The sequence below is a fragment of the Procambarus clarkii genome, chromosome 20 (assembly GCF_040958095.1).
Source record: "Procambarus clarkii isolate CNS0578487 chromosome 20, FALCON_Pclarkii_2.0, whole genome shotgun sequence".
Classification (NCBI taxonomy): Eukaryota; Metazoa; Arthropoda; class Malacostraca; order Decapoda; family Cambaridae; genus Procambarus; species Procambarus clarkii.
The window spans coordinates 20,963,368-20,982,920 of record NC_091169.1 but is presented as its reverse complement, the minus strand read 5'-3'; the positions used below and the strand labels follow the sequence as shown (position 1 = coordinate 20,982,920).

Sequence of the window (19,553 nt, the reverse complement as noted above, 5' to 3'; positions counted from 1 at the left end):
AACCAGGATTTTTACAAATAATCCGCCGACATTCTGGCCTACAGGTAATGGTATTCACACCCTTACTTGCTTCAAATCACAACAACAACCAAAATGGCGTGATATGTTAGTGAGTCATTTTCGGGAAATGAGGTGACTTGAAACGGCTTTCTGATGATTTCCAGACACCTGCTTTAACGAGCCATTTAAGAAAAGTAAAAAAATAACGTTTTGTTAGATATTGGCGATGGTCGAGGGGGGGAAATTACCAGTGGTAGAAATATCTGAAATACTGGGAAACTTCCCCCCAAAAAACACCCGCTGCTCGACGAACACAAACACCGGATGCGTGTTTGGCTCGCTGTGTTCCCGTGTGTTTGTGTTTGTCTTGTCGAATAATTGGCGGCTGGTGTATAATTGCTCATTGCCTTTTTATTCGCTTGTTTGCAGCACATGTATGCAAATATAATTGGTAAATTCTCTGTTGTAGGTGAAATGGAAAAAAAGTGTTGCTTTTATCGTGTTTTTTCCATTCAATTTCCAAGCCGATTCTATGTAATTTAAACTTAAAATGTATTTCTCCGATACATTTGAAAAACTCTTTCATGTCTGTATCTGTTTCTTTTTGGTCTATTTATCTTTGTCCTAGGACGGAGGCCAGACTTTTCAGGGTGACATATACGTGGTGTGTGACTGTCATAAGCTGGTCGGGGGTCACCCACATTGCCTTCCCTTAAGAAATATTCCCTCCTAAAGTTACCTCCAGCGATTTGGACGTCTTCTGGAGTCGGGGATTTGTTCCCCTAGATTTCTTTTGGCAATTTTTCATGGTTTTGTAATATTTGTTTACTAAGACACACACACTGTATGGAGGCCATACACAGTTTCAATTGTAGATATGATAGAGCTCAATAGGCTCAGGAATTGGTACACCAGTTGATTAGTTGGTTGACAGTTAAGAGGCGGGACCAAAGAGCCGGAGCTCAACCCCCGCAAACACAACTAGGTGAATACACACACACACACACACACACAGAGACACACACACACACACACACACACACACACACACACACACACACACAGGGAGAAAGGGAGGGAGGAGGAGTGAGGGAAAGTGGGGTAGGAGAGAGTAAGAGGAGAGGAAATATTGTAGAGGTCAATAAGCATATTATCATGCGAGAGTTATGGCGCAACAAGGGTGCAAGAAGCCTCTATTGTTTATACAATATTATTTAGATTTAGTTTTAAAGCCAAACCTGTTTACTTGCTGTATAGGTTTATTAATATTTGTTTACTTAAATGTTATTGAACAGTGCGTTAGTTGGCGTTCGCCTAACAAGGCTTAGCAGGCTAACGAGGCGATAACATTTGGCAGAGGCTTAGCAGTGTTTACATTATATAACAGTTTCCGTTTGGTGGTGTTGTTGTTGTTGTTAAAGATTCACTACCTGAAACAAAGTTCCAAGTAGCACGGGCTATGGTGAGCCCGTAGTCCGTTTGGTGTCAAAACTCTGCAGCGATGAATTGTCGGTTAAATCTTTGGAAAAATCTTACTCCTGACACGTGTCAACTGACAGCACATTCTCCTGACACCTTGACACCAGAGCCTGACCAACATCTCCAGAACAGCTGACTGATCAATAATACCAGCCTTATCCACATCTTCAACAGCCCAACGCCCGCCCTTATTAAATATCAGATTGGTGAAGTGGGCTGAGGGCTTTGAGGAACGCAGAGGTGATAGCTCTTGCGAAGAGGCATCTGACGTAAAAAAAAATATTGAATAGGTCTCTTGAAAAAAAAGAGGACAAGGAGGGAGAGGTTCAACTTTTGTAAAAAAAAAAATGGGGGGTTTTCGCTACCTGAAAACTACTAGTCAGTAGTTTTGAAGGGAGGCAGGTCTATTGTGGAGGCAATACAATGAGTGTGAAATACTTACAATGAGTATAAGTACTTGGCATATATCTCAACTCATCCTCCAAAACTTACAGTACTTGTATCTTCCATCATAGCAGTAGCTATAACATATGCAGTAATAGTGGGGACTATTACTGCATCGTTTGGGGAATACAAATAGTGAAGACTGTTGTAAAAAATTCCTCACTGTATTATTGTAATTGTCTAAAGTAGAACGAAAACTGTAACAGACTTGCTATCAACGTTCTTCAGTCATGTCGCTAAAGATTCATTTTTTTTCCATTGGCGCCTGCACCACCAAGATTGTAAAGCTTCCTTCCCTTCCTCAGGCTGTCTCTCATTCCTGTATATTGTCAAAGATGGTTCTCTTTCCATCTCTATTTCTCGAAATCTCTTTTATCCAGCCGTATCTTTTCGTTTATCTCTCTACCTTCCTCTTTCATTATCTCCCTCTCCTCGTCTCTCTCGCCTGTACTACCCACCATGCTGCTTGTGGAAGCGTTTGTGCGCTTGTGTGGTTCTTGTGAACCAGAGAGAGTTGTTAAGCAAGTCTTGAAGATTCCAACTCACATCTTGAGTTAGTTGGTATATGAAGTCATATACCAAGTAACTCAAGATGGTTCTTCTCCAGACTAATGAAGGCATTGTTCCCGTAGACCAACTAGCCGCAGATGCCCTGATGCCCTGCTCCCCCCCCCCCCCCTCTCTCTCTCTCTCTCTCTCTCTCTCTCTCTCTCTCTCTCTCTCTCTCTCTCTCTCTCTCTCTCTCTCTCTCTCTCTCTCTCTCTCTCTTTCTCTCTTTCTCTCTCTCTCTCTCTCTCTCTCTCTCTCTCTCTCTCTCTCTCTCTCTCTCTCTCTCTCTCTCTCTCTCTCTTTCTCTCTCTCTCTCTCTCTCTCTCTCTCTCTCTCTCTCTCTCTCTCTCTCTCTCTCTCTCTCTCTCTCTCTCTCTCTCTCTCTCTCTCTCTCTCCACACATCCTTCTTCTAATTGCTACTTGATGTATATTATATATTATGGAACACGTGTTTGGTCCAGCCTGGCCTCGGGCCGGCCTCGGGGAGTAGAAGAACTCCCAGAACCCCATCAAGCAGGTAACTCAGAGACGGAACCAAACAATGCATTTCCCAGTATGGAAATAATTTAGCGGTAGCCGAGACAATTTTATACAACAAATTATTTCCTCACAGAGCGATCTACTTGTGGACCCTAAAAAAGGCTGGAAATTGACAGACTGATTTTTAGTCGCTGTCCAATCCATATTTTCCTGTCATTGATTAATTGTTATATTAATAATATTAGTGTTTAGTGCGTGAAGTGTTATGCATTAATATTATTCATATTTAGTACTTATCAGTATTATTAGCTGCTCTGTACTTGAAGAACATAACCAAGACGGTTAACGTTGTCTAAGTTCCTCAGGAAAATTTCAACTTATTCATCTGAATCTTAGTTGATAATTTGTTTCATATTTTATTTATTTTTCTTTTAGTTATGATATTGAATGATATTAACCAAATGTTCTCTCTGCAGGTGAGCATCATGATCCTTATGACAGGTGTCCCCAGGTGGAGACCAGGTAGGTTATGTGTAGTGATTGCTGGTCCAGGTGCTTGCTGGTCCAGGTGCTTGCTGGTCCAGGTGCTTGCTGGTCCAGGTGCTTGCTGGTCCAGGTGCTTGCTGGTCCAGGTGCTTGCTGGTCCAGGTGCTTGCTGGCCCAGTTACTGTCTAGGTCTTCTGTCACCGCATATGATGGTGTTTCTGACACCAGTTTAATGCCAAAGTTACACGTCTAAAACAAGTTACTTTAGTGTACATCTGCGGCCAGAATAGTTACAACTGCCTGCGGTAAACCGTGAAAGGTGTCGTCTTAGTGCCAAATGTTGGCAAGTCACTGCTGGATGTTATAACCAATGACAGATGTGAAAGTTGGTTAGCAGATTAAATTTGCTGTTAGCTGAAACCTATAACTGGTGTAAAGTTTTTGAATACAAGTTGTTTTTTCCAGTGAGAACAGTCAGATGTTTATCATACACTCAAGGCCGAAGAGACTACGTATTATTTAACGTAGTCCCACATAAGATGATCTTAGCCAAGCTAGAGAACATGACTATTAAGAATGTAGAATGCTAAGTAGGGAGAGGAACTAATTAACGATCAGGAAATAGCGAGTAACAGTAAGAGGATGGAAACTAGAAAATGGAAAACGGTGGTAAGTGGGGTCCCCACAAGGTTCAGGGCTGGGACCATTGTTATTGTTAGAATACAATAATGATATTGTTAGCGAAATAGACTCGTGTATACTCATCTAGTTGTGCTTGCGGGGGTTGGGTTCTGGCTCTTTGGTCCCGCCTCTCAACCGTCAATCAACTGATGTACAGGTTCCTGAGCCTATATTGAGCTCTATCATATTTACATTTGAAACTGTGTATGGAGTCAGCCTCCACCACATCACTGCCTAATGCATTCTATTTACTAACTACTCTGACAATGAAAAAGTTCTTTCTAACGTCCCTGTGGCTCATTTGGATACTCAGTTTCCACCTGTGTCCCCTTGTTCGCGTACCATCCGTGTTAAACAATTTATCCATATCTTCCCTGTCAATTCTTCTGATAATTTTGTAGGTGGTGATCATGTCTCCCCATATTCTTCTGTCTTCCAGTGTCGTGAGGTGCATTTCACGCAGCCTTTCCTCGTAACTCATGCCTCTTAGTTCTGGGACTAGTCTAGTGGCATATCTCTGAACTTTTTCCAGCTTCGTCTTGTGCTTGACAAGATACGGGGCTCCATGTTGGGGCCCGCATACTCCAGGATTGGTCTTACATATGTGGTTTACAAGATTCTGAATGATTCCGTGTGTGTGTTTGCTGACGAGACAGAACTGGGCAGGACACGTGAGGAATGTTGGAGGCAGACTTTGATGCATTACAACATCCTGGGACACGTGTCTGTGACGCAGGACTGCGTGTGGAGACAAATACCAACACGAAGGAAGGGGGAAACCATGTCAAACGAACCTTGTGGTGTTTTATAATACTATAGCAAAAATAAGAAAGATCAGACTAGGATGGGAAGATTGTGTATTTCTGTACTGCCAAAATTTTTTTTATATAACCACTTTTTTTTGCGCAAACTTCAAAGTTTTTAACCACAAGTTCACACGACAAAAACAACAACTACGTGAAAGTTATTTTTTGTTCTAATTTGTTCTCCCTAACCAAGCACTTTTCTTCCCTGATTCGCTGTTCTTTTTACTTGGGTTGTACACATTCGCGAGTGGTCCGGACACACACATACCCCGGACACATACCCCGGACACATACTCCGGACACATACCCCGGACACATACCCCCGTGTGTTGAGACTCGACACACTCGAGCACGTCTGTGTTTACCCTGATTCAACACTCCCTGTTCACCCGGGATTAAATAGGTACCTTGGAGTTAGTGCTGCTGCGTCCTGTGTAAACTCACCTAGTTGTGCTTGCGGGGGGGGGGTTGAGCTTCGGCTCTTTGGTCCCGCCTCTCAACTGTCACTCAACAGCTGTAAAGGTTCCTGAGCCTACTGGGCTCTATCATATTTACACTTAAAAATGTATATGGAGTCTGCCTGCACCACATCACTTCCTACTTCTCTCTCTCTCTCTCTCTCTCTCTCTCTCTCTCTCTCTCTCTCTCTCTCTCTCTCTCTCTCTCTCTCTCTCTCTCTCTCTCTCTCTCTCTCTCTCCCTCTCTCTCTCTCTCTCTCTCTCTCTCTCTCTCTCTCTCTCTCTCTCTCTCTCTCTCTCTCTCTCTCTCTGTCTCTCCCTCTCTCTGTCTCTCTCTCTCTCTCTCTCTCTCTCTCTCTCTCTCTCTCTCTCTCTCTCTCTCTCTCTCTCTCTCTCTCTCTCTCTCTCTCTCTCTCTCTCTCTATGTCTCCCTCTCTGTCTCTTTCTCTGTCTCTCTGTCTCTCCTTCTGTCTGTCTGTCTCTCCTCTCTCTCTCTCTCTCTCTCTCTCTCTCTCTCTCTCTCTCTCTCTCTCTCTCTCTCTCTCTCTCTCTCTCTCTCTCTCTCTCTCTCTCTCTCTTTCTCTCTCTCTGTCTCTCTCCATATTCCTCCTTGCATAAAAGGTAAATAGTTTCTTAAGTCAGATTTGTGTAAGGTTGTTGCTGCAATTGGCGGTTCTGGGGTCCTAACTGCCTCGTAATCTTCAGGTTTCACCCCCCCTCCCCTTCCCCTCCTTGTCCACCCTCCCTGTCCACCACCTAAACGATTTTCAATACGACCAATTTAAACTTTGACTCTAACCTTTCACTTCCTTCTAACTTTTACTTCTGTCGAAACCTTAACTCTCATTTGAATCTTATTATCCGCTTCTCTTTTTCCCCTATCAGAACTTTTTGTTTTGTCTTGTCGAACTTTACAGCCGGTAAACTTTTGTAATGAATTATTTGTAGTTTTCCTAGTAGTTATGCCTACACATAAAGTACAAGATAGTATAGTATCTATAGATAGAGTATCTATACAAGATAGTATCGTATCGGTGAGATAGTATCTATAGTATAAATATGCCTATTATTGGAGAGTGTATATCAAATGTTGGAGGCCAGATGCCTGGGGCTAGCCTCACTCAACTTTGCAGGGGGAACAGTCTGAGGTACAGGACTGACATTGGCTTCACGGGGGTTGCCAGAATTTGAGTGGGAATAGCATGCCATGATCTCATATTGATCCCCTATGACTAATTTTGACACTGCCCACCAGGTATGCCTTACTAAATATTTAAAAAAATAAAAATGTATTTTTTTTATTACAGTAATACAATTTTAATAGTCATTGTGTCGGGGGACAGGCAGCCGCTTTCTATATACAGTACATGTTAGGCTTATATCGAGTTCCCCCCCCCCTCCCCCTCACCCCGCAGGGAGGAATAGAGATGGAGAGTGGGAAGGGGGAGAGAGAGAGAAGGGAGAAAGTTGGACAGAAAGAGAGGTGAGGGGAGGAGCGATAGGAGAAAGGCAACAGAGATACAGATTGGGAATAAGAAAGAGAGACATACACACATAGGTTATTAAGGAGGTGCAGCTGAAATCATAGGTTTTACTTAGGAAATTCCTAGTAGTCAGAGCAGCTAGGAAGTACACATAGTGTAAATAAGTTCACGGTGTATATGAATATTCATATTAACTTCAAAACATTAAGTTTTAAAACAATAAATAAGTTCGCAGTGTATATTAATATTCATATTAACTTCAAAACAATAAGTTTTAAAACAATAAATAAGTTCACGGTGTATATTAATATTCATATTAACTTCAAAACAATTCTCTCTGGTGACATTTACACGATCAATTGAATTCACTTCCGAGAAGCGTCAAGTGATCTCGAGGCAATACTCCTTAAAATCTGCTGTTAAAATTCCTACTGAAGACTAATGAATACATTCCTTGACTTAACAGACACAGTCATTCCAGTCAGGAATGTCTGTATCGCATCCCCAGCCTCTGGTCGACACCTGCGGTTTCCAGGCCATGTGTGTAAACATGTGTCTTTAACTCGGGATGAGAGGAGCTCATCCGAGGCTAATGGAGACAACTCCAGCTTCACAATCGCCGCTCTTACTGCATCTTAGACAATTAAGAGGAGTTCTGTCGGGTCTCAGGTTGTGTTAATTTAGGGGAATGGTTGAATGTCTTGAGATCTCCAGCTGTGGTGAGAGGAGCCTAGTGAAATGAGCCTTATAAGTGAAGGTTCTTTCTTAGGACGACAGAGGACTTCTTAGAGAGATCCTAAAGTAATCAGAATGAGGACATGTTTAACACCCTAATAAACTATGGAACTGGAGGATCCGGATAGCTTCTTTATGCATGATATCTGAACTCCAGAAAAATACGAATGATATCAACACGAGTTCTATTGATTTTGAAAGAGAAATTGACAACATGCACTCAGCCCCTGGGGCCAGACTCGTGGAAAGTTAAATATTTATAAATGAAATACAAAAAGTGCCAGTATCACAAGCACTTAAGTGAAGTGAAGAGAGAGTTTGGACACTGGGGGAGATGCCACAAGCTGTTGTTGTTGTTTTAGATTCAACTACTTAGAACAAAAGTTCCAAAGTAGCACGGGCTATGGTGAGCCCGTAGAGGACTTACCAGGCACAGGAGCGGGGCTGTAACTCATCTCTCTCCTGCCACAAGCGCTTACACCTGCAGATCATCTCGCTGATCTGCAGGTGTAAGCACTTGATCTCGCATCTCACCTGCAGATCATCTCGCTGATCTGCAGGTGTAAACACTTGATCTCGCATCTCACCTGCAGATCATCTCGCTGATCTGCAGGTGTAAGCACTTGATCTCGCATCTCACCTGCAGATCATCTCGCTGATCTGCAGGTGTAAGCACTTGATCTCGCATCTCACCTGCAGATCATCTCGCTGATCTGCAGGTGTAAGCACTTGATCTCGCATCTCACCTGCAGATCATCTCGCTGATCTGCAGGTGTAAGCACTTGATCTCGCATCTCACCTGCAGATCATCTCGCTGATCAAAGCCGCTGCTTTGCCCCCCCCCTCACTCTACACAAGGGAGGGACCTAACCGTGGGCTAAGAATTACAGACCAATCACACCAACTTCCCACATAATAAAAGTTTTTGAGAGAGTGATGAAGAGTTAAGGCTCCACTGTGTCGTGTGGGATAGAGACGACGTCATCGCGAGAAAATATTGAAGTCGTATGATAGGATGGAACCCGCGGCCCTGAACCCCCTCCGGTTCTTCAATACCCTTGTCCCTGAACCCCTCAGACCCTTCCATACCCTGTCCCTGAACCCTTCAGGCTCTTCAATACCCTTGTCCCTGAACCCCTCAGGCCCTTCCATACCCTGTCCCTGAACCCTTCAGGCTCTTCAATACCCATGTCCCTGAACCCCTCAGGCCCTTCAATACCCTGTCCCTGAACCCTTCAGGCTCTTCAATACCCATGTCCCTGAACCCCTCAGGCCCTTCCATACCCTGTCCCTGAACCCTTCAGGCTCTTCAATACCCATGTCCCTGAACCCCTCAGGCCTTTCCATACCCTGTCCCTGAACCCTTCAGTCTCTTCAATACCCATGTCCCTGAATCCCTCAGGCTCTTCAATACCCATGTCCCTGAAACCCTCAGGCCCTTCAGGGACATGGGTGTTGATTATTTTCTTGTAGAAATATCACGTTTTCACGTTCTTGTAATTTGTACAGTGACGTCCTGATGAACGACGGTGAAGGTGATTAGGAAGACGTAATTAATTCTGCGGAACGACCTCAGTCCTCGCCACTGCATACACAGCTGCAGTCCGAACGTCTGTCTGTGGGGAGAAGATAACAGCTACAGTCCGTCTGTGGGGTAGAAGATAACAGCTACAGTCCGTCTGTGGGGGAGAAGATAACAGCTACAGTCCGTCTGTGGGGTAGAAGATAACAGCTACAGTCCGTCTGTGGGGGAGAAGATAACAGCTACAGTCCGTCTGTGGGGTAGAAGATAACAGCTACAGTCCGTCTGTGGGGGAGAAGATAACAGCTACAGTCCGTCTGTGGGGGAGAAGATAACAGCTACAGTCCGTCTGTGGGGTAGAAGATAACAGCTACAGTCCGTCTGTGGGGAGAAGATAACAGCTACAGTCCGTCTGTGGGGGAGAAGATAACAGCTACAGTCCGTCTGTGGGGGAGAAGATAACAGCTGCAGTCCGTCTGTGGGGGAGAAGATAACAGCTACAGTCCATCTGTGGGGGAGAAGATAACAGCTACAGTCCGTCTGTGGGGTAGAAGATAACAGCTACAGTCCGTCTGTGGGGGAGAAGATAACAGCTACAGTCCGTCTGTGGGGTAGAAGATAACAGCTACAGTCCGTCTGTGGGGTAGAAGATAACAGCTACAGTCCGTCTGTGGGGTAGAAGATAACAGCTACAGTCCGTCTGTGGGGGAGAAGATAACAGCTACAGTCCGTCTGTGGGGGAGAAGATAACAGCTACAGTCCATCTGTGGGGGAGAAGATAACAGCTACAGTCCGTCTGTGGGGGAGAAGATAACAGCTACAGTCCGTCTGTGGGGGAGAAGATAACAGCTACAGTCCGTCTGTGGGGGAGAAGATAACAGCTTCAGACGCAATCACACAATCTCATACATATATCAATTTGTACCGCTGGTATTCACGCATGCGCAGCTGTTGTGTTTTTGTATTTATACAATTATACAAAATACACAGCTGTATTTATATCACATGATGCGGAACTAAGGAGAAGTCCGGTCAGGGTTAAATTTTGATGTATTGCAAGTGGATTTGAACACTAAAGAAGAGTTCTGAAAAATGCCTGCTAGAATTTAATCCTGCCAAATGCAAAGTTATGAGAATTGGAACAGAAGTGAGAAGATCAGTACAGCAGTATACGATGGAGGGAAGATAAATTATTCAGTCAGAAAAGGAGAAAGACCTGGGAGTGGACATGACCCCAATTCTGACGCCAGAAGCTCACATTAGCAGAATAACGACAGTTGCATATGGCATACTGGCCAACATCCGTGTTTCCATCAGAAACTTGGACAAATAGACTTTCTGGGTCCTATATACAGTGAAGGTGAGGCCCATATTTGAACTGAATATGCATCCCCAGCATGGAACTCTTATTTGAAAAAGAACAAGGAGAAACTAAAAAAGGTCCAAAGATATGCAACGAGACTCGTTCCGGAACTGAGGAGATTGAGCTATGAGGAAGGACAAAGAACTGGACCTTACCACAATGGAGGAAAGAAGAGTTATGGGATACATGATAACAATATATATATATATGATTCTAAGAGAAATTGACAAAGTAGACAAAGCAGCGTTGATCAAAACAAGGAACAGCACAACGAGGAAAACTTAGGATGGAAACTGGAAATGCAAATAAGTCATAGGCATGAACAACTTTTTCAGTGTTAGAGCTGTCAATAAATGGTATATTAGATGCATGAGACATTGAAGCTAAATCGGTTCCAAATTTTTAAATGTAAATACATTAAAAGCATGAAAAATTAATTGCATTGATCTAAGAACGTTTGGAAGGCAGGGTCAGGGGCCCTGCAAGCACATCTAGGCGAGTACACACACAAAGATAATCTGAATGGACAATGATATCGCAGAGACACACTCTAGTTATCCCTGAAATTGTATAAATATATTTACATAGTGATTTTATCATGTAGCAATGCTAAATTACAGTGTCTTTAATAATAAACACACAGGTTTTAATAGATGGCCAAAATAAAAATACCCACACAAATGCGCATCGAATACTCACTATAGAACGCGGGCGAGTGCTTTTATGACCTCTTCTGGAAGGATGGATTGAGTGCAGAAGAGCGACTTTCCTTGTATACCGTCGAGTGAGTACTAGTGACCCGTGAGGCTCGCGAGCGCCCCCACACACCGCCCTCACTCTCCAGGACTCGCTACACACACTCTTGAAACACCTGCAGATAGATGCCTTCGACCCGGGTACACATGCATTCCTCTCTGCTCCAGGTATCAAGTCCACTAGACTCCTCTATCAACCTCAGCAGTGTGTCTAGACTCGTAGGCTCTTGTACACGACACTTGGCTAACGTTCCATTCAACATTTCGTGGGAAACATTCCACTCTTGACTCGCATTGTTCTTGCGACTCTTGTGAGGGAATGTTCCTCTTCATCGACTGTTGTTCAGTCTGGGACCCGGTTGTTGCAGATTTAAGGTCTGTAGGTTCAGCCATCTTCTCTTCTGTGGACGGAAAGTAGGTGTTAATGTATTCATATTTAAGGGAGAATGTTTGTTAGTCTGTTTGTCAAACGTAAGCGGCCTGACGTGTGAGGCTAGCTTCACGGAGGACGATAGGGACCTCCACCTACTCTCACGACGAGAGGGACCACCAACACTCACACGACGAGAGGGTCCACCTACACTCTCACGACGAGAGGGACCACCTACATTCTCACGACGAGAGGGACCACCAACACTCACACGACGAGAGGGACCACCAACACTCACACGACGAGAGGGACCACCAACACTCACACGACGAGAGGGACCACCTACACTCACACGACGAGAGGGACCACCTACACTCACACGACGAGAGGGACCACCAACACTCACACGACGAGAGGGACCACCTACACTCACACGACGAGAGGGACCACCTACACTCACACGACGAGAGGGACCACCTACACTCTCACGACGAGAGGGACCACCAACACTCACACGACGAGAGGGACCACCAACACTCACACGACGAGAGGGACTACCTACACCCACACAACGAGAGGGACCTCCTACACCCACACGACGAGAGGGACCACCTACACTCACACGAAGATGAGCTTTACTATGGTAAGTCAACTTACACTTTAACGAAGGAAACGTGGCACTATAAACTCTCTCCTTCACAGTCAGCAACAAACTGACCCGTGACCAGAATTCGCCTGACTTCATCAAGTTGGGATAATCGCCACCTTGGGATTGCTTCTTAGTATAAGAACATAAGAACAAAATAATCAGTGGAAACTGCAGAAGGCCTATTGGCCCACAGTTGGCAAAGCCTATGAACTAATCCACACGGGAGACATCTCCCGTCACGCAGAATACAGTCGCACCTCCACAGATCTCCTGTATCAGCTCTTGATACTGGTAATGGCTCAAAAGGGCCACCACTTACGGGCTATTCATGCCCGTGCCACCTTTTCGGTGGCTTAATCTTCATCAATCAATCAATCAACAAATCCACAAGGGCCGTGACAAGGATTCGAATCTGCGTCCGAGAGCATCCCAGACGCTGCTTTAATCGACTGAGCTACGACATGGTCAAAAGACAACGCCTACTTTATACCAACACTGTTGTTGTTTAAGATTCAGCTACTCGGAATAAAAAATTTATAGTAGCACAGGCTATGGTGAGCCCGTGTGAATTTACCTGGCACAGGAGTGGGGCTGTAACTCGTTACATCTACCTAAACTCATTAATATATACGTCTAACCTAAGCTTGAAACAATGAAGGGATCCTACGTCTATTATGTTACCCGGTAATTGCTTTCACACATCGACAACCCTGTTATCAAACCAGTATTTACCCAGATATTTCCCAAATCTAAATTTATCCTATTTTATATCCAATGTGTCGTATTCTATTCTGTCTTGATATATTTACGTTCTTATTAATATTTTCCTTGTTATACCCATTCATCCACTTGAACACTTCAATCTTGTCACCCTTAACTCTTCGCATTTCTATAGAATGTACATTAAGTTTTTTTTAATCTCTCTCCATATGGAAGGTTTGTAATTTGCGGGACTAACTTTGTCATCCTGCGCTAGACGCGTTCTGGTGAATATATGTCCATTCTATAGCACGGGGACTAAAACTGAACTGTATAATTTAAATGGGGCCTAACAAGAGCAGGATATAATTGAAGAATAACACCAGGTGTTTAATTGCTAACTCTTGTAGAAATACGTCCCAGTGTCATTTTTTCCCTTATTTCGAACACTTATGCATTTGTTCACCAGACCACATACTAGAAAGTGAAGGGACGACGACGTTTCGGGCCGTCCTGGACCATTCTCAAGTCGATTGTGACAATCGACTTGAGAATGGTCCAGGACGGACCGAAACGTCGTCGTCCCTTCACCTTCTAGTGTGTGTGGTCTGGTCAACATACTTCAGCCACGTTATTGTAACTCATCGCCTGCACTTATGCATTTGATTCTTTTGGTTTTAAATTCTTACTAATCGTGACCCCCAGATCCTTTATACAGTCAGACTTCATCACAACACCATCCAGCTGATAGCCTGTAACTTTATCATTACTGTTGACAAACTAATACCCAACCTCAGAACTTTATATTTGTCATCATCTGTCACTTCAAAACCCAATAACCCGATCACATTACGGTACAGCTGGTGACATGATTGAAGTGTGAACGTGAATGAATGCGTATAACAAGGAGAATATTAATAAAGTATTAAATAAATGAACACATAATAGAACACTAAGCAATGGGACGGTGTCAGACTACGGAGGAAGAATTGAAACAGGATATAAATTGGATATAAACAGGATATTCACTAAACAATGGATATAAATTGGATAAGTTTGCATTTAGGAAAGACCTGGGGTAAGACTGGTTTGATGTAGGCGATGAATCACAATAACGTGGCTAAAGTATGTTGACCAGACCACACACTAGAAGGTGAAGGGACGACGACGTTTAGGTCCGTCCTGGACCATTCTCAAGTCGATTGTCGTCGACTTGAGAATGGTCCAATCGACTTGAGAATGGTCCAGGACGGACCTAAACGTCGTCGTCTCTTCACCTTCTAGTGTGTGGTCTGGTCAACATACTGGTTTGATAACAGGAGTGTCAATTTGTGCTTCAAACTCATACTGTATCTTGTGCTACACACTCTCTCACTTTGAAATCAAATTTTGCTACAATGTACTTTTTTTAATTACTATTATCGGTTACATTAATGACCTGCCCGAAATGTATTAGTGGCTTTGCAAGAATGTAAGAACACCAGTGATATGTTCTCGCACAACCCAATGTGCCTGGTATAGAAATAAATACCAAATAAATTTCTAGAACAGATTACCGAGTAACATAATGAACATAAGAACATTAAGAATGAATGTAACTACAGAGTGCCTATTGACCCATACGAGGCAGTTCCTATTGTCAGAATAAATATATTTAATGTGTATGTGTGATGGAGGTGGGAGTATTTGTATTACATGTGATATATACTTAAGTACTGAGAAATCTCTTTATTGGTTATATTGTACGTTTGTCATTTATTTTTGTTCTCATATATCCTCTCTCGTTATACTTTAATATACATTGTTCATTTCTTCCCACCTTTTGAACTGAGCGTAAATTAGTTAGCTCCCTCGCCTCTCATTAGTCTAATCGCCGAAGCTACATTTTATCTCAGAAGTTCTATCCAACACTCTGCAAGTTCAATTCAAGCATTGTTATCCCAATCACAGCATTTCGTGGGCTTCTTAAGATTATTCGCACGACTTTATTTTATACCTGTTGTTGATATAGATTCAGCTACTCGGAACAAGTTCCAAGCAGCACGGGCTATGGCGAGCCCGTAACTTACCTGGCACAGGAGCAGGGCAGGTAGCACGGGCTATGGTGAGCCTCGATTTTAAACCTTCTCTAACTTGTTAATCTACCTTTACCAAAACAAGAAATAGGTTCTGGAGGCCTCGAGCTGGAGCCCAACCCGTTACTCTAGGCCTGTGTGTGGTCGGGTCGACTGTAAAATCCTGGTTAGGCTCCGGCTCGGGGACTCCAGAATCTCCGAGTGAATCCAGTTGAGTTGCGGGTTGGTTAACTTCTTCCCCGTCGTGGCTGAGTCGGTTAAGGCAGGCGTCTGAGAGTCACCAGATCGCGGGTTCGAGTCACTCCATTGCCTCAAAATGATTTTCATTGATATATCTCCCTGTTGTGATTTCACTGCGACATCGGGAAAAAATTTAAATTGTAATTTCAGAGAGGGAATCAAAACTGAGCCCCACACACACAGAAATACTGGTTAAGTATTGGATCAGTAATAGGTTTGTTGATTTGTGGAACCAATTACCGTATAATATAATAGAAGTAGGATCCCTTGATCGTTTCAAGCGTTTTAGATATATATATGAATGAATTTGGGTGGATATAAATAGGAGCTGCCTCGTATGGGCCAATAGGCCTTCTGCAGTTACCTTAATTCTTATGTTCTTATGAAGCTATATGGTTAAAATTAAACTGAAAAGCTAAAAAATCTTATAATAGGAGTTATATACAAGCCATCGAACTCAGAATGGAAGCAAAGCATCCATGGGTTGAAATATCTAAAGCATGTAGGTCAAACAGTGTGTTATGGGTGAACTATAAGAGCAAGAAAACTGGCAACTTGCATTTGCCCCGCTCCTGTGCCAGGTAAGTCCACTACGGGCTCACCATAGCCCGTGCTACTTGGAACTTTTGTTCCGAGTAGCTGAATCTAAAACAACAACATGCCAACTTGTTCACGGAAGAACTCTCCTGACACCAGACAAAACCCCTTGAAGGAGACGAATGTTGTCTATGCTTACACATGCCCACTTGGGGACTGTCAGCTGTTGTTGTTGTTATAGATTCAGCTACTCGTAACAAGTTCCAAGTAGCACAGGCTATGGTGAACCCGTAGCTTACCTGGCACAGGAGCAGGGCAAGTAGCACGGGCTATGGTGAGCCCGTAGTGGACTTACCTGGCACAGGAGCGATGCTGTGTGTGGCTAAAGAGGGGACTGTCAGCAGATGGATTGACTGATGAAGATTAAGCCACCCAAGAGGTGGCACGGGCATGAATAGCCCCGTAACCAAACTGTCAGCCCCAGCGAATTCAATATATAACCAAGACGACAACATCCCTGTCACCCGTAATATTTGGTCACTTGGTTATATTTCCCCCAAAATTACTGGAAATGAAACTTTTGACCAGGCTCAATACGCTCAAGAAATGCATCTTCGAGTTTATAATCCCTTCCCATTACTTAAATCTCTTCTATATACATTTATGATTTGTATATGTATTCCCTGGAAACACAAACCGTAACTGTCTCTATTTTCCGCTTGTTACAACTTGTAATAAAGTTGTTACATCTTGGCTTAACGTGTTTATGGCGTATTAGAACGTTGTTACAACTGGCTATATTGGTTGTTATAACTGGTTAGGAGGTGTTAAAACTTGTTCGAACGTTGTACCAACGTCGTAGTTTCGGTGTGTGCTTGACGGGTTAGACGAAGTTACAAATTCCTCTATACACCCGCTCTGTATACCTGGAGTACTGTACGTGTACTCCAGGTATACAGATGTTGTACGTGTACTCCAGGTATACGTGGATGTTTTGTGTATATATGTAGGTCGTCGTAATATATTCCTCTGTTGCATTCACCTGGACTCTAGGAGACTCGAACAGCGGTCCCCAAGCGTGTCAGGACGAGATTTTATCAACTGGGCTATTGAGTAGTCTTAATAGGAAGCTGTTCGAGTCTCCTAAGAGTTCAGGACCCGGATTCACGAAGCACTTACGAACCTGTACATCTTTTCTCATTCTTTGGTGGCTTTGTTTACTATAACTAAACAGTTAATGAGCTCCGAAGCACCAGGAGGCTGTTTATAACAATAACAACAGTTGATTGGGAAGTTTTCATGCTTGTAAACTGTTTAATAAATCTAACCAAAGCCGTCAGAGATTGAGGAAAGATGTACACGATCGTAAGTACTTGCGTAACTGCTTCGTGAATCCGAATCGAGGTGAATGAAAATTTTAATTCCCCGGAAGTGTAGATAACAATCTATATTCTGTTTCAGGACCACGTATTCATTAACGATGGTTCAGAATAAAAATATAGAAATAAAAAATAGTGATGTTAAGCAACGAATAGTGATTCTAAGACTCACGCCCCTAAGACTATACGCAGACACGCAGACAACCATAGTACAGACAGAAGCAGACATGCAGACAGAGTAAGAATACATGCAAAGTAGGACATGCAAGAAGGAATAATTTTTTGGTAAACATTTCCATGATTTAACCATATAATATTTGGTACAGGTGTTAATGGTCAAACCACACATTACCCCATGGTCAGATGGCTCATTTGCATGCTGGGAAGGCCGGGGCGACCCGGGCATCGCCGGATACCCCTATCTAGGAAGCAAATAATTATTTCGGCAACACAAATTTGTCAATTTTAATTAAAAAAAAAACGTTTAATCACAGAACGCAATCCATCACAATTTGTGGGGCAATAATTAGTTTTTGTCGATCTGTTTTGTTTAGAGTTGCGGTAATTGCTTTCCTAAACTAACTAGTGTGTTGGTGCGACTTGTCCAGTATTTGTTCTCTCACGTTGAGGTGATAATTGATCGGCCATTAGTGTAATTGGGTAGTTAAGAGCACTGTTTGATGCTACTTAAGGGACTTTATCATCATGGTGGAAGTTTAGCAACTTGTGTCCAAAGTTCTATTGAAGCAGATTGTTCTCCCATTGTTCCTAATGGGCAAGTACTGCCCCATTGATCCTCTAGGGCAAGTACTAGGTGTCCTAGTTGACCTCTATGTCCATGGTGCCAGTCTCGGGTAATATATTCACAAGAGCTGATGGGTAGAATTCAGATGTTATGCTAACAGGCCTCGCCCTCAGACTGGCTGCCTGCCTGCCTGTCGACCAGTCACTGGCTGCCTGTCGACCAGTCACTGGTCTCGCCTGACGCTCTGAAACCGAGAGAATCTCCTCCTTGAGGTGTCCTCTGAATTCACCCACCAAATATCCACTCACCCACCCCACCTATCCTCTCCCCCTCTCCTCTCACCTATCCATTCCTCCTCTCTCTTCCTCGTCCTCTTTGTCCTCCACTCCTCTCCTCCTTACTCTAGGCCTGGCCATAATGCCAGTGGACGTCCCTAACTACCCGCTCTCATAGTCTGGTAATTATGTCTAACGATCTCGCTGACCCATTATTGCCACGCAAAAACTGGGCTGTGAATCAGTGGTGGCAGCGCTGTCCTCTCTCTCTCCTTCTCTCTCTCTCTCTCTCTCTCTCTCTCTCTCTCTCTCTCTCTCTCTCTCTCTCTCTCTCTCTCTCTCTCTCTCTCTCTCTCTCTCTCTCTCTCTCTCTCTTGATCATTCCAGTTGTTCTTTGGTCCCGGGAGATAACTGAACCACAATATATACTTTGCTGTGGTTTTATCTAACTTTTGGGCAGTGATTTATGGGGTAACTTTAATGAAAAAGTTTCGTGAATTAATAAGTAAGATATTGTTTATGTTGTCCTTCGGTTCTTTAAAGATGGTCGTGATGGCTACGATTAACGACCTCGCTAAACTTACCTCACACGGTGACCGGACTTAACCTGTCCGGTAAGAGAGAGAGAGAATGAGGCAAAGACGTTTATCAGAATTTCATGTAGTCTTGACAGTGAAACAGATGAAAATGCCAGAGTTTTGAAGAATGTGTCTGACTGTCTGTCAGACTGACTGTCTGACTGATTGTCTGATTGACTCTCTGACTGATTGTTTGACTGATTGTTTGATTGACTGACTGACTGACTGTCTGACTGACTGACTTCTGACTGACTGACTGTCTGACTGATGGACTGACTGACTGTCTGACTGACTGTCTGACTGACTGACTGACTGTCTGACTGATTGTCTGATTGACTCTCTGACTGATTGTTTGACTGATTGTTTGACTGACTGACTGACTGACTGTCTGACTGACTGACTGTCTGACTGACTGTCTGACTGATGGACTGACTGACTGACTGACTGACTGACTGACTGACTGTCTGACTGACTGACTGACTGACTGTCTGACTGACTGACTGTCTGATTGACTGTCTGACTGATGGACTGACTGACTGTCTGACTGACTGACTGACTGACTGACTGACTGTCTGACTGACTGTCTGACTGATGGACTGACTGACTGACTGACTGACTGTCTGACTGACTGACTGACTGACTGACTGACTGACTGACTGACTGTCTGACTGATGGACTGACTGACTGTCTGACTGACTGACTGACTGACTGACTGACTGACTGACTGACTGACTGACTGACTGACTGACTGACTGACTGTCTG

The 19,553-nt window shown here is 43.7% G+C and overlaps 1 protein-coding gene across 3 annotated transcripts in view; it reads left to right on the top strand.

Annotated features, from left to right (window-relative positions):
* Positions 1 to 19,553, top strand: part of LOC123755382 (leucine-rich repeat-containing G-protein coupled receptor 5) — a 198,545-nt gene that overhangs the window by 87,871 nt on the left and 91,121 nt on the right. The window lies entirely within an intron of this gene.